The sequence below is a fragment of the Malus sylvestris genome, chromosome 15 (genome assembly GCF_916048215.2).
Source record: "Malus sylvestris chromosome 15, drMalSylv7.2, whole genome shotgun sequence".
In the NCBI taxonomy this organism is placed as follows: domain Eukaryota; kingdom Viridiplantae; phylum Streptophyta; class Magnoliopsida; order Rosales; family Rosaceae; genus Malus; species Malus sylvestris.
In genome coordinates, this window is record NC_062274.1 from 21,847,882 (window position 1) to 21,861,056 (window position 13,175).

The 13,175-nt window shown below is 37.5% G+C and overlaps 1 pseudogene; it reads left to right on the forward strand.

Annotated features, from left to right (window-relative positions):
- The first annotated feature begins 3,545 nt into the window (after positions 1-3,545).
- LOC126604808 (uncharacterized) lies at positions 3,546-6,607 on the forward strand (annotated as a pseudogene).
- Positions 6,608-13,175: the final 6,568 nt, after the last annotated feature.

Below are 13,175 nucleotides of genomic sequence, written 5' to 3' on the forward strand. Positions count from 1 at the left end.
GCGTTTGATATGGAATTTTCCATGTCTTTTCGTAGGGGAAGTGAAATGCAAAATTTATTTTCCATGTTTGGTAACATTAGGAGAGTAAGTAGGAAAACATTAGGAGAGTAAGTAGGAAATATAACCATTTTGTAGGATAAATGGGCATTTTCAATTTTCATTGGGAACATGTTTTTCATAAAAGATACCAATTAATGTTTTCATTGTAACTTAACATTCATACTTTATTACCACTCAGTACTACTATGGTTTGATGATATTCTTTTTCACTTGAAAGTGAGAGGTTTTGGGTTCGAATCTCGTAAATGGCGAATTCGATACCAAATTAGGTTTCATATTGTGTGGTTTAGCCAAACTCTCTATCTCCTTAGTGTAAAAATATCGATGTACTAAAAAAAACATTCATACTTTATTTATCTATTTTTTTTTGTCAAATATCATTCATACTTTATTGGCAATGCTATTTGCATAAGAAAAAGTGACGGAAAAAAATTAGTGTTCAGTCTTTAGTTGTCACATCCCGGCCCGGGCCCCACCACATCCCGGGCTCGACTCCACCGTAGCACGATATTGTCCGCTTTGGCCCCCGACCATGCCCTTATGGTTGGTACCGTTTGGTACGTGGGACGGGACGGAACAAAGTGAGACAAGGCGTTTCGTCCCACGTTTGGTGCGCCTAAAACGGGTGGAACGTGTTGTTCCACGGGATGAATTTTGGGTGAATTTTCGTTCCACATCCGTGGAACACAAAATTATAACCTCTTCGTCTCTTTCTTTTTCCTCCTTGTTTCCATCCGAGGGCATCTTTTCTCCCTCTCCGTTCCGTCCCATCCTGTCCCGTCTCGTTCCGTCCCATTCTGTCCCATTCCGTTCCGTCCCGTCTCGTCTGTATACCAAACTATACCGTTTTGTTTTTGGGAACTCACACAAGAACTTCCCAATGGGTCACCCATCATGGGATTGTTCTCGCGCGAACTCGCTTAACTTCGGAATTCTGATGGAATCTGAAGCCAGTGAGCTCCCAAAAAGGCCTCATGCTAGGTAGAGATGGAAGTATACATATAAGGCTTACATGATTCACTCCCCTAGACGATGTGGGATGTTACATTAGTTCCTAATGTTCATTGACTGAGACTTTAATTTTTTTTATTTTAACAAATGTTATCTACACAAAAAGTTAGGGGGTAGACTTAGCCTTACAATGAACTAGTAATAATGTGGTTCAATTTCGCCTTTGGTGAGAATCGATCCTAAGTCATCTCACTTAATTATAAGTGACGACCGAGACCTTATTAGTTTTTAGATTTTGATTGAAGTCCTTAACATTAATATTGTCAGTTATATAATTTTTTTAAATAAAAATTAGTAATTGATTTAAGGTTTTAATACTCACACTTTTATTAAACTCCTAATTAATTTACAAATCAAAACATTTTCAAAATAAAAAATTAAAATTAAAATGAGCTTGTACTCATTAATTTTTTTTTTATAAAAAGATTTCAAATTTTTAATCTTAACTGTACCAATTCATATAATTTTTCATTTTTTTTATTCTTAAATGTTTCCATTCTTAAATATACCACTTTAATATATAAAATGTACCATTTTAAAAAAAAATACAAAATGCACCCTGTTGATGCACAAAATCAGTGAGGACTTTGGTACAACAGAAAGTGTTAAGTTTGTGACATTCGCTAGATTGCTCCGGTCACTAGTGTGGATAAGTATGTAAATGGATAGAGATATGGAAGCAAACACAAGATGTACGTGGTTCACCCAGATTGGCTACGTCCACGGAGTAAAGAAGTTCTCATTAATTGTGAAGGGTTTATACAAGTACATAGGTTCAAGCTCTCCTTTAGTGAGTACTAGTGAATGATTTAGTACAAATGACATTAGGAAATATTGTGAGAGAATGATCTCTATTTATAGAAGAGAGTTTCTAGTTTCATTCTGACATTGACACGTGTCGTGTTGTGATTGGCTTCTGATGTTGACACGTGTCGCGCTATGATTGGCATCTGATGTTGACACGTGTCGTGCTATGATTGGCCTCTTGATTGTAGGGAAACTCTTTTGGGTCCTTGACGGTATAACGTTGACCGGTGCTCAGTAGTTTCGGGATTGGTCAAATATGGTACAAACACACCCATTTTTTTTTATATATAAAATCCATTCAATTTTTTTTTAATCCATATCTAGTCTTATATGGGTACACTCTTTTTCATTGATTTGAGAATGTATCCATGTCAAATTTAATAGAAGAAATTTGCCAATATTATTAAGCTTAATATCTATTATATTTTCTTGTGTGTGGTTTTGAAGAATGTACCCATGTTTATATATATGACAATATATTGGAGAGTATAATTTGTCTTTTAATATTATTCAATCAATCATGAGTTTTATTTCAAATATCATTAATATAAAAACTACAGTTTCAATTTTTAATTTAAAAAATATAATAACCTACATAGAAATATACTATTTAAATTACCTATTAATAGAACTATCTTTCTCAACTAGAATAGGGTAAAAAGATTATTTAGTTTTCTATCACAAAAAGAAAATGATGGCCAATAATGTAATTTTACGAAACCAAATTTTGTTGTTTTTTATTGAAGTCTCATATACGTGTGATTTTACCATATATCTAATATCTAAAAATAAAAAATGTTTTCACACACAAAGTGTGTAGGCATATGCTAGTTACATTAATGTTGGGTACTTCGATAAAAAACTGAAAATCAACAAGGTTTCGATCAAAGAACATTGATAGTCAGGAGTCGCACCAAAGTCTCCCAAAAGTGAAACACTAGTTGACACTCTAATATACAAGTGGGTCACATATATAATGGTAGGGTCTATTTATGCCATTTAAATAGTATGTGTTCACTACCGCTATGACATCATGTGTTCAATGATACAACATCATAGATTCGTGTTCACTGTCGCTATGACATCAAGTGTTCAATGATAAAACATCATGGATATTTTATCATTAACCACGGAACGTCATGGTAACTTACCTTGTATTCATACCATGCAAATTACTCTCCTCAAAAACACCTATATGTTCTGACAATGTGACAGTTTCTTATTGAGTGATTACACAAACTTTACCACATGGCGCCCCCAAGAAGACATTTTTTCAAGTATACACAAGTCGATACTTCGCGTGTATACAAGTCAATACGAGTGAAGACGGGATATACTTTTCCATGTCCTCCATTTGTATTCCATTTTCCAAACCAATTGAAGTAAGACTCGTGGACAACGAGTCGTCAATTCTCTTATCTATATAAAAAAAACAAAGGTCATTCACAAATGTGACACAGTCTCATATTTTCTTGTCACAAATACTGAAAATCCAGTCACTTTTGACCCTTAAGCCCTTGGTCTTTTGTAGTCACACCTGCTTTTGCGGCCATCCTCTTCTCAGACTGCAAATTAAGACAATGCGAGAAGGATGCGGCGACGCGCGGCGTATGGTAAAACCAATAGGTGAGGGAAGGCAGCAAATTCCATACGTTCGCGCCCTTTTCTATCGGTATGAATACCTGCCAGTATGACCCGATTATATCGTATTCAGACAGACATTTCATCATACATTTCGTGGTGCCAAAAATAAAACTGTGTTTTCGAGACAGAGAGGGAAACAGAAACTGAAAGATGAGGAAGAAAGCGGCGTTGCTGCTGGTGCTATGGCTGGCTATGTCGATGGGGTCTTGGGGCCAAGATAAACTGAAAGGGTAAATTTCATATCTTTCTTTAGAAAACTTCTTCCTTTTTTGAATCACCTGCTCCTTTAATTTCTTGAAAAATTAATCCAACATGCATTTTCATTTATGTGAAATATTGTTCAGTAACGAAGAATACCAATCTACAGAGTTTGGTACATTGTCAAATTTTTGACCCTGAGAAACAGAAACCTGGCTCTCATACCATATTGAGAAATAAACTTTTCAGTGATTTGGAATAAAGTTACAACCTATATATATACAAGTATTACAACCAATGAGAGTAGCACTACTACATTCTAACTAACAAAACAAACTATCCAATATCTAAGTAGGATCTTTTACATCTGCATTTACATTTGTACCCACAATAGATGTGGTATGAATCGGTTGCTTTTGTACTATAACTTTTACCTATTTGAAGTGAAGCTTAGACTTTTAGATATATTGAATCAAAACTAGCCCGCATTTTCGATGTGAACGATGTACTAAGTATTGTAGATTGGTACGTAAGGAACCACTTTTGTTTGTTCATAGGAAATCTTCTATGAAAACAACGAATACCAATATATAGAATCCGGTGCAATGTTGATGTTAATTATGTGAATTCTGTGTTTGTGTGGTAGCATCAACGAAATATCGACAATGTACTAGTATTGTAGTTTGGTACACGTTGCGTATTTATTTGTGTATTTTTGTGCCCTCTATGTGTTTGATTTCTTTCATTGTTTATACTTACTTCGTAGTGTTACACATCCTACGACACTAATAGTCTAATAGTTGAAGATCTGCTATTTTTAACCACTTAACTTTGCTTTCCAATTCACTATATCTTAGAATTTATAGCTTATGAAAATATTGGTTGTTTTATTTTGTTCTTTTATATGTTGTGTTCGTGTAGATATGTGTGTTTGCAAATGCGAATAATTGTATGATTATTTACGTCGTGCGAGGTTCTCTTTAGGGGACTTGGACTCAAAGGTGGGGGTGCAGCCTCTAAGCCTACGGAAAGAGCAAAAAAAGTAGCCTTGGTTCAAAAGTTTGTGGACGGGGCTTTATACTCTCGCAAAACATCAAATAACCAAAGCTGAAGAGTTGATGAAAGGAGCTATGGAGTACCTTTATAATGATAACACAATAAAAGATAAAGCACCCAAACTTGAAGAGTTCATGAAAGAAGCTATCAAGTTTCTTGAACAAGATATGATTGAAAAATCTGTAGAGATGATCAAAGGAGCTACGCTGTATCTTGAAAGCGATGACGAAGCCAAAGATGAAAAGAGCGGGAAAAGAGTGAAGTATCTTGAAAACGATAAAGTAGCAGCAGGAGTAAATAAAGTACGCCTGGTTGATGACTTTCTAAAAGAAGCTTTGCAATATCTTGATGCAGAACAAGAAGTCAAAGCTAAAGAGATCATTCAAGGAATTCGATTGTATGTTTCTCAATGTGACGAAATAGAAGATAAAGCAGCCTCAGTTGAGGAGATGATCCAAGCAGCTTACATTTATTGAACAAGACAATTTAGACGAAGCTGAAGATGTGATCTATGGAGCAATGACGTATCTTGACAACGACGATGATGTGAAACAATTATCAAAAGCGGGTCATGCCAAAGAAGTGAAGTAAGTATCTTGAACAAGTTAAAGCAGAAAGAGGAATAGAAAAAGCACTTTTTGTTGATGAGGTTTTGAAAGGAGCTCTGAGTTATATTGACAAGAAACAGGTAGAGCAAGCTAAAGAGATTGTTCAAGCAACCGTAATGTACGTTGCTCAAGATGACACAATGAAAGACAAAGCGGCCACATCTATGGAGATAATGGATGGAGCTTTGACGTTTCTTCAACAAGACCAAATGGACAAAGCTAAAGAGATGATCCAAGGTGCTATGGCATATCTTGAAGGCGATGAAGATGTCAAAGAAGCAGATTAGCTACTCATAGGCATGGATGTCAAAGAGCAAGATAAGTTAGTCAAAGACGTGAAAGATAAGGCTAAAACGAAAACGAAAAGAGTGAAGTATCTTGAAAATAATAAAGTAGCAGCAGGAGTAAATAAGGGGCGCTTGGTTGATGACTTTCTGGAAGAAGCTTTGACGTATCTTGATTCAGATCAAGCAGCCAAAGCTAAAGAGATCATTCAAGGAATTCGACTGTATGTTTCTCAGTGTGACGAAATAAAAGATAAGGCAGCCGCAGTTGAGGAGATGATCCAAGGAGCTTTGGCATTTATTGAACAAGACAGTTTAGACGAAGCTGAAGAGGTGATCCATGGAGCAATGACATATCTTGACAACGATGATGATGTGAAACAATTATCGAAAGCGGATCATGCCAAAGGAGTAAAGTATCTTGAACAAGATAAAGCAGAAAGAGGTATAGAAAAAGCACTTTTTGTTCATGAGGTTTTGAAAGCTCTGAGTTATATTGACAAGAAACAAGTAGAGCAAGCTAAAGAGATTGTTCAAGCAGTCGTAATGTACGTTGTTCAAGATGACACAATGAAAGACAAAGCGACCACATCTATGGACATGATGGATGGAGCTTTGACGTTTCTTCAACAAGACCAAATGGACAAAGCTAAAGAGATGATCCAAGGTGCTATGACATATCTTAAAGGCGATGAATATGTCAAAGAAGCAGATAAGCTACTCAGAGGCATGGATGTCAAAGAACAAGATAAGCTAGTCAAAGGCGTGAAAGAGAAGGCAGAAGCGAAAGCGAAGAGTCAAATTTCTTGAAAATGAGATATAAGAGCAGTAGTTAGATTTACCTACTTTAGCATTTTGCCATGTTTTTGTCTTTCTTGGATATTAAGTTTTGTGCGATTCATAACGTGAATAAAGTGTTCTAGTTAATTTGTTTTGGGCTAATAACATTTTATTCCATCCATAATTAGTATATATTTCAAGTTTTTGAAGTCATTTTATTTAGGGAAATACCAAAAAATAGGACAATTTTTCAATCTTGGGATAGAAATAGGACATTTCGAATATGCACACGCCAAACACAACAATCAGACAGAAATATGATTTTTCTTACATCTTGAAATGACTTAATTGCCCTTTATATAAATACGTTATTTCCTCCAATTTTCTAATTTCTCTCTCTCTACACTCTCTCTCTCCCTCCTCTCTCTTCTTTCACTTTCTCCCTCACTCACTCTCTCTCCCCTTCTTACTGTGCACACATGGTGCATTGTCATCCCGACCAACACCTTCCAAATCGAAGCCACCACCAATTTCATCTCGTCTTCATGAGTCCAAAACACCTAGCCTTGTCATGAATCTCATCCTGATCATTGGGATCAAAACTCAAGCAGACCGCGAGTTTTCTGGTCATTTTCCAACAACACGGCAAACAACCGAGGCTCTAGACCACCACCACTGGACTCGCATCGAGGTGGGAACAAAGCCCAGCCATTAAATTCTGGTGTTTTGTTGGATAATTTTTTCAAGATTTGCTCACTGTAGGTACACAACATGAACATGATATGCTCACATATTTGAGCCAACCCAAAAATCCAGAGCTAACAACTCTCTTTTCGAAATCAGAAAAATGACGTCATCACCTGTGACGTCACCACCATATACATTATAGGCACACCACATGCACATCATATGTACAGTACATGCACATAATATGTACATAGCTGGAGATTGAGCAACGAGCTACTTTTCACATTAATAAGAAATTTTAACGGCAACCTATTGGTATAGTGGATACAATTAAAACATAACTGTTACGTATATAAGGTTACATTAGCAGTTTGAAAAGTCTTGTTACGTATATCAATCACCGCTTAACCGTGCACGTGGAAAACATGATACTTGTTGTCGTTATTTCATGGACACGCATGATCCTTAACGTCCTCTAAGTTTTTTCTTAATTTTGTTTTTCGTCGAGGCCAACTAGGTTGTGGTCATACTTGCTAAATTCTGGGGCATAACATACGTGCATCATAACTAGTGAACATTCTCGCTTCTCATATTAAGATGTAGCCATGCACACCATATGCACACCACATGCATATTATGAAAAAAATTTCACAAATTTTTGCAATTGGACACTTGAACCAGAAATTGTTCCATCCCAGTTTTGTAGCACGTCAAAACTTGAAATTTATTCCACAATCCATAGGCCCCAACATGAAACACAAACCCTAAGTTAACTTCTAAGTATTAATTCATCTAATTTCGAAGAGAGTGAAGTCCAAAGATTGAGAAGAATGAGCTGGGTTTTGGCTTGACCTTATACATCTGATTTCAAACAAAGGGATGCGAGAGAGAGGTGAGAAGAAAGTTGTTGTACCATATTGTTTGTTTTGGTCGGAAAATTCTATTTTTTTCCTGCGACTGAAGTTTCGACAGGCATAGTAAGGTAGGGTGTTTAGTTCCAAGTTCCTTCATCAATGATTTATGGAATAAATGAGTTGTTTATAAGATGAATTAATACTTAGAAGTTAAATTAGGGATTGTGTTTCATGTTGGGGCCTATGGATTGTGGCATAAATTTCAAGTTTTGACATGCTACAAAACTGGGATGGAATAATTTATGGTTTAGGTGTGTAAACATTTTTTCATAATGTGCATGTGGTGTGTATATGGTGTGTATGGCTATATCTTACTATGAAAAGTGGGAATGTTCACTAGTTATGATGCACGTATGTTGTGCCTTGGAATTTAACGAGTATGACCACAACCTAGTTGGCTTGGGCAAAATAAATAAAGCTTAAAGGACGTTAAGGATCCTGTGTGTCCATGAAATAATGACAACAAGTATCGTGTTTTCCACGTGCACGGTTAAGTGGTGATTGATATACGTAACAAGACTTTTCAAACTGCCACTATAACCTTATATACGTAACAATTATGTTTTAATTGTATCCCCTATACTAATAGGTTGTTGTTAAAGTTTTTTATTAATGCGAAAAGCAGTTCGTTGCTTGATCTCCAGTTTTGTGCATATCATGTGCATGTAATGTACATATGATGTGCATGTGATGTGCCTATAGTGTATATGGTGGTGACGTCACAGGAGATGACGTCATTTTTTTCTGATTTCGAAAAAAGAGCTGTGAGCTTTGGGTTTTTGGGTTGGCTCAGATCTTTGAGCATATCATGTGCATGTCGTGTACATACATTGAGCAAATCCTGAAAAATTCATCCAACAAAACACTAGCATTTAATGACTGGGCTTTGTTCCCACCCTCGATGCAAGTTCAGTGGTGGTGGTCTCGAGCCCTGGTTGTTTGCCATGTTGCTGGAAAAGTCGTGGCCTGCTTGAGATTTGATCCCAACAGTCGAGGATGAGATTCATGACAAGGCTATGTGTTTTGGACTTGTGAGGACGAGATGAAATTAATGGTGGCTTCAATTTGGACGATGTTGGTCGGGATGATAGTGCATCGTGTGTGCACAGTGAGAAGGGAAGAGAGAGAATGCGTGAGGGAGAAAGTGAGAGAAGAGAGAGAGGAAGGGAGAGGGAGAGTAGAGAGAGAAACATGTATGGCCGTTTTGTCATATTTTTGTCCCAAAATTAGGAAATTGTCCCATTTTGGAGTATTTCCTTTTTATTTATGTCTTTTGTCTATTTGATCGTTTAATCATCCTTTAAACGAATGCCTTAATGGACTTGGAGAGACCAGTATTCAAGTTGCGTATAAACCATATATACTTGCACAATTATGACTAAATTATGTATCTAGTTGTCGTTCTGAGATATGTAACATCGACTAAGGAGAAGTCAAAACTTGATTAAGACTATTTTTAGTCTATGTGGTGCCATTGTCTTTCAAGTTAACCCAACAATGAGTCCTACATCCCATGAGTGTTGAGTCACCGAATTAACGACAGACTAGAAGTTCAAACAGTTAAAAGGCATAAATTAGAAGAGAATGCTTTTGTTTTTGGTTTGAGTTATGATATATTCTTCTCAATAAGAGGAACTCATAAGTGTACAACCCTAACATAAAAGGAAAGAAAACTAATTACAAGTGATTACATGGGATTACATATCAATTAGGGATCCTACCTAAAATACAAAAGTCAACACTCCCCCTCAATTTGGTGCATATATGTCGCTCATGCCCAACTTGTGTAAGAAACTTGAAAACTTGTGACTCGAAACAGCTTTTGTGAGGATATCTGCCAACTGATCTTCTGTTATTATCGCCGGTACTGCAATTATTTTCTCTTCCAATTTTTCTTTGATGAAGAACCGATCAACTTCAACATGCTTTGTTCTATCATGTTGTACCGGATTATGTGCAATGTCACGAACAACTTTATTATCACAAAATAATTTCATAGGCTGATCATGTTGTATACCCAAATCGCTTAACAGAAGCTTAAGCCACAAAATTTCACAAATCCCCAAAGCCATACCTCTGTATTCTGCTTCTGCACTGGAACGGGCAACCACATTCTGTTTCTTACTTCTCCATGTAACCAAGTTACCCCCAACAAACGTAAAGTAACCTGATGTTGAGCGTCTATCATCAATGGAACCTACCCAGTCTGCATCAGTATAACCTTCAACACTAAAGTGATTATTCTTCTTAAACAAAATTCCTTTGCCCGGACTTCCCTTCAAATATCGTAATATTCTCATCACAGCATTCATATGTTGTTCTCCAGGATCATGCATGTATTGACTCACTACACTCAAGGCATAAGCAAGGTCCGGTCTTGTGTGTGCCAAATACATCAAATGGCCTACTAACCTTTGGTATCTTCCTTTGTCATCTGGTACTTGATTAGGATCAACACTAAGCTTCAATCCTTCTTCTAATGGTGTAGCTACTGGCTGACAAGCTGACATGCCAGTTTCGTGCAACAAATCAATAATATACTTCCTCTGAGACAAGAAAATTCCATAACTGCTTCTCGACACCTCAATCCCTAAAAAATATTTCAGGGATCCAAGGTCTTTCATTTCAAATTCTGTAGACAGGTATCTTTGCAAGGCCGCACGTTCTTCCGGATCATTACCTGTTACCACCATATCGTCTACATACACAATAAGTGCAGTAAGCTTCCTATTCTGTCTTTTCAGGAACAAAGTATGATCAGAGTTACTTTGTCTGTAACCAAATGCTCTCATAGATTTTGTGAATCTTCCGAACCATGCTCGAGGGGACTGCTTCAAGCCATACAAGGATTTCTTCAACCTGCACACTTTTCTTTTGTATTTATCTGGAGCATTACATCCCGGTGGAAGATCCATATAAATCTCTTCTGTCAAGTCTCCATGCAAGAAGGCGTTCTTCACATCGAACTGTTGTAAGGGCCAATTAAGATTTGCAGCCAAGGACAACAAAACACGAACTGTGTTGATCTTGGCTACAGGTGTAAATGTATCTGTGTAGTCGATTCCATATTTTTGAGTGTATCCTTTTGCTACCAGTCTTGCCTTGAAACGATCCACCATCCCATCTGCTTTGTATTTCACAGTATAGACCCATTTGCATCCCACAGGTTTCTTGCCAGCTGGCAAATCTGTGATCTCCCAGGTAGCATTCTTCTTCAAATACTTCAACTCTTCACTCATTGCTACTTGCCAATGTGGATCAGTTAAAGCCTCATGCACACTGTTAGGAATAGATAAGTAGATAATTGATGCACAAACGACTTATTTGATTCTGACAGGTGACTGGTAGACACATAATTACTTAACGGGTATAACACATTAGACTCAGGGTTGAGCTTACTCACCGGATACCTAGTTTTGCATTTAGGGTCGGCTTTATAAGTAAGTTTAGGAATACCTCGGTTGACGCGATCAGGTAGACAATGTGGTGGTGGTGCATCCGAGATCGAAGACGATTGATTATGGTTATTGAGACTCAAGATCAACTGTAAGGTAGCTGGCGACACAGGGCTGTCCGATGGTGAGGAAACTGGCAGTGAGCTATCAGGCAGTGAGTTATCTCGCGATGTCGACTCGTCCCTTTCAAGATTTTCAACATTGTTTCCATGTGAATGATCACCACTTGTCTCCAAGACATTACCACTTAATTCCAATTCATTCACATCATTATTTTCATGGGAATGATCACCACTTATTTCCAAGACATCACCACTTAAATCCAAATCATTCACTCTATCTATATCTGGAATAGTATAATCAAGAGTTTGAACTTCTTTCTGATTCTCCCCCTGAAGTGAAGACTCAGGATTGGCAAAGTACATATCATTCTCATGAAACGCAACATCCATAGTGACAAACAACTTATTCGTCAGTGGGTGATAACAACGGTATCCTTTCTGCCTTGATGCATAGCCCACAAACACACATCATAAGGCTCAAGGTTCAAGCTTACTTTGCAGTTGTTTATGAAGATGAACGAAGGCCATATAACCAAACACATGAGGTGGAAGATTAGGGACTGCAGAAGCATCAACATGTGAAGAAAGTGCCTGAAGGGGTGTCTGAAAAACAACCGATCGGGATGGAACACGATTAATAAGATACGCAGCTGAGGTGAGAGCTTCTCCCCAATAGGATAACGGGAGACGAGCCTCGAGTAAAGAAGCACGAACAACCTCCAGAAGCTGACAGTTCTTGCGTTCGACAACCCCATTTTGTTGTGGAGTATATGGACATGTAATTTGATGAACAATCCCATGATGATCAACAAAGGCACGAGGTTCAGAGTTTACATATTCGCCACCATTATCACTCCTGAGAACCTGTATTTGTGACTTATATTGTACTTGTACCATTTTGTAAAACTGTTGAAACAAAGAAGTAACTTCACCTTTGGATTTCATCAAACAAACCCAAGTCATACGTGTGCAGTCATCAATAAAAGTAACGAACCAATGAGCACCACCAAATGTAGTAGTTTTAGATGGACCGCAAACATCAGAATGAATTATCATAAATGGAACAAAACTTTTATTCAAATTGGATGGAAACGAAGCACGATGACTTTTAGCTAGTTCACAAACACCACATTTAAAGCTAGAAACATCATGCTTAACAAATAGGCTAGGAAACAACCTCCGTAGATAGCCGAAAGAAGCATGTCCAAGTCGACGATGCCACAACCAAACCTCCAAAGCTTTATTCCTATCCCCCGGATTTTCGTCCACTGTAAGAGCGTGAGTCAACATTCGAGAACTGTTTGATGTCAGCTCCAAGTAGTATAGCTTCCCTTTCCTAATACCATAACCAATCATCTTGCGAGTCCGAATGTCCTTAAAAACACAAAAAGAAGGCCAAAAAATCACAAGACAATGCAGGACGACAGTTATTTGAGCAACAGATAATAAATTATAGTCAAGAGAAGGCACAACAAGTACGGTATCAAGTCTAAGGGTATCTGAAAGGGAGACGGTTCCTTCCCCGATAACAGGGGCAGGATTACCATTGGCGACACTGACGACAGTTTTGGTGGATGGTTTTAGGGTTTCTACCTGTCTAGAATCACAA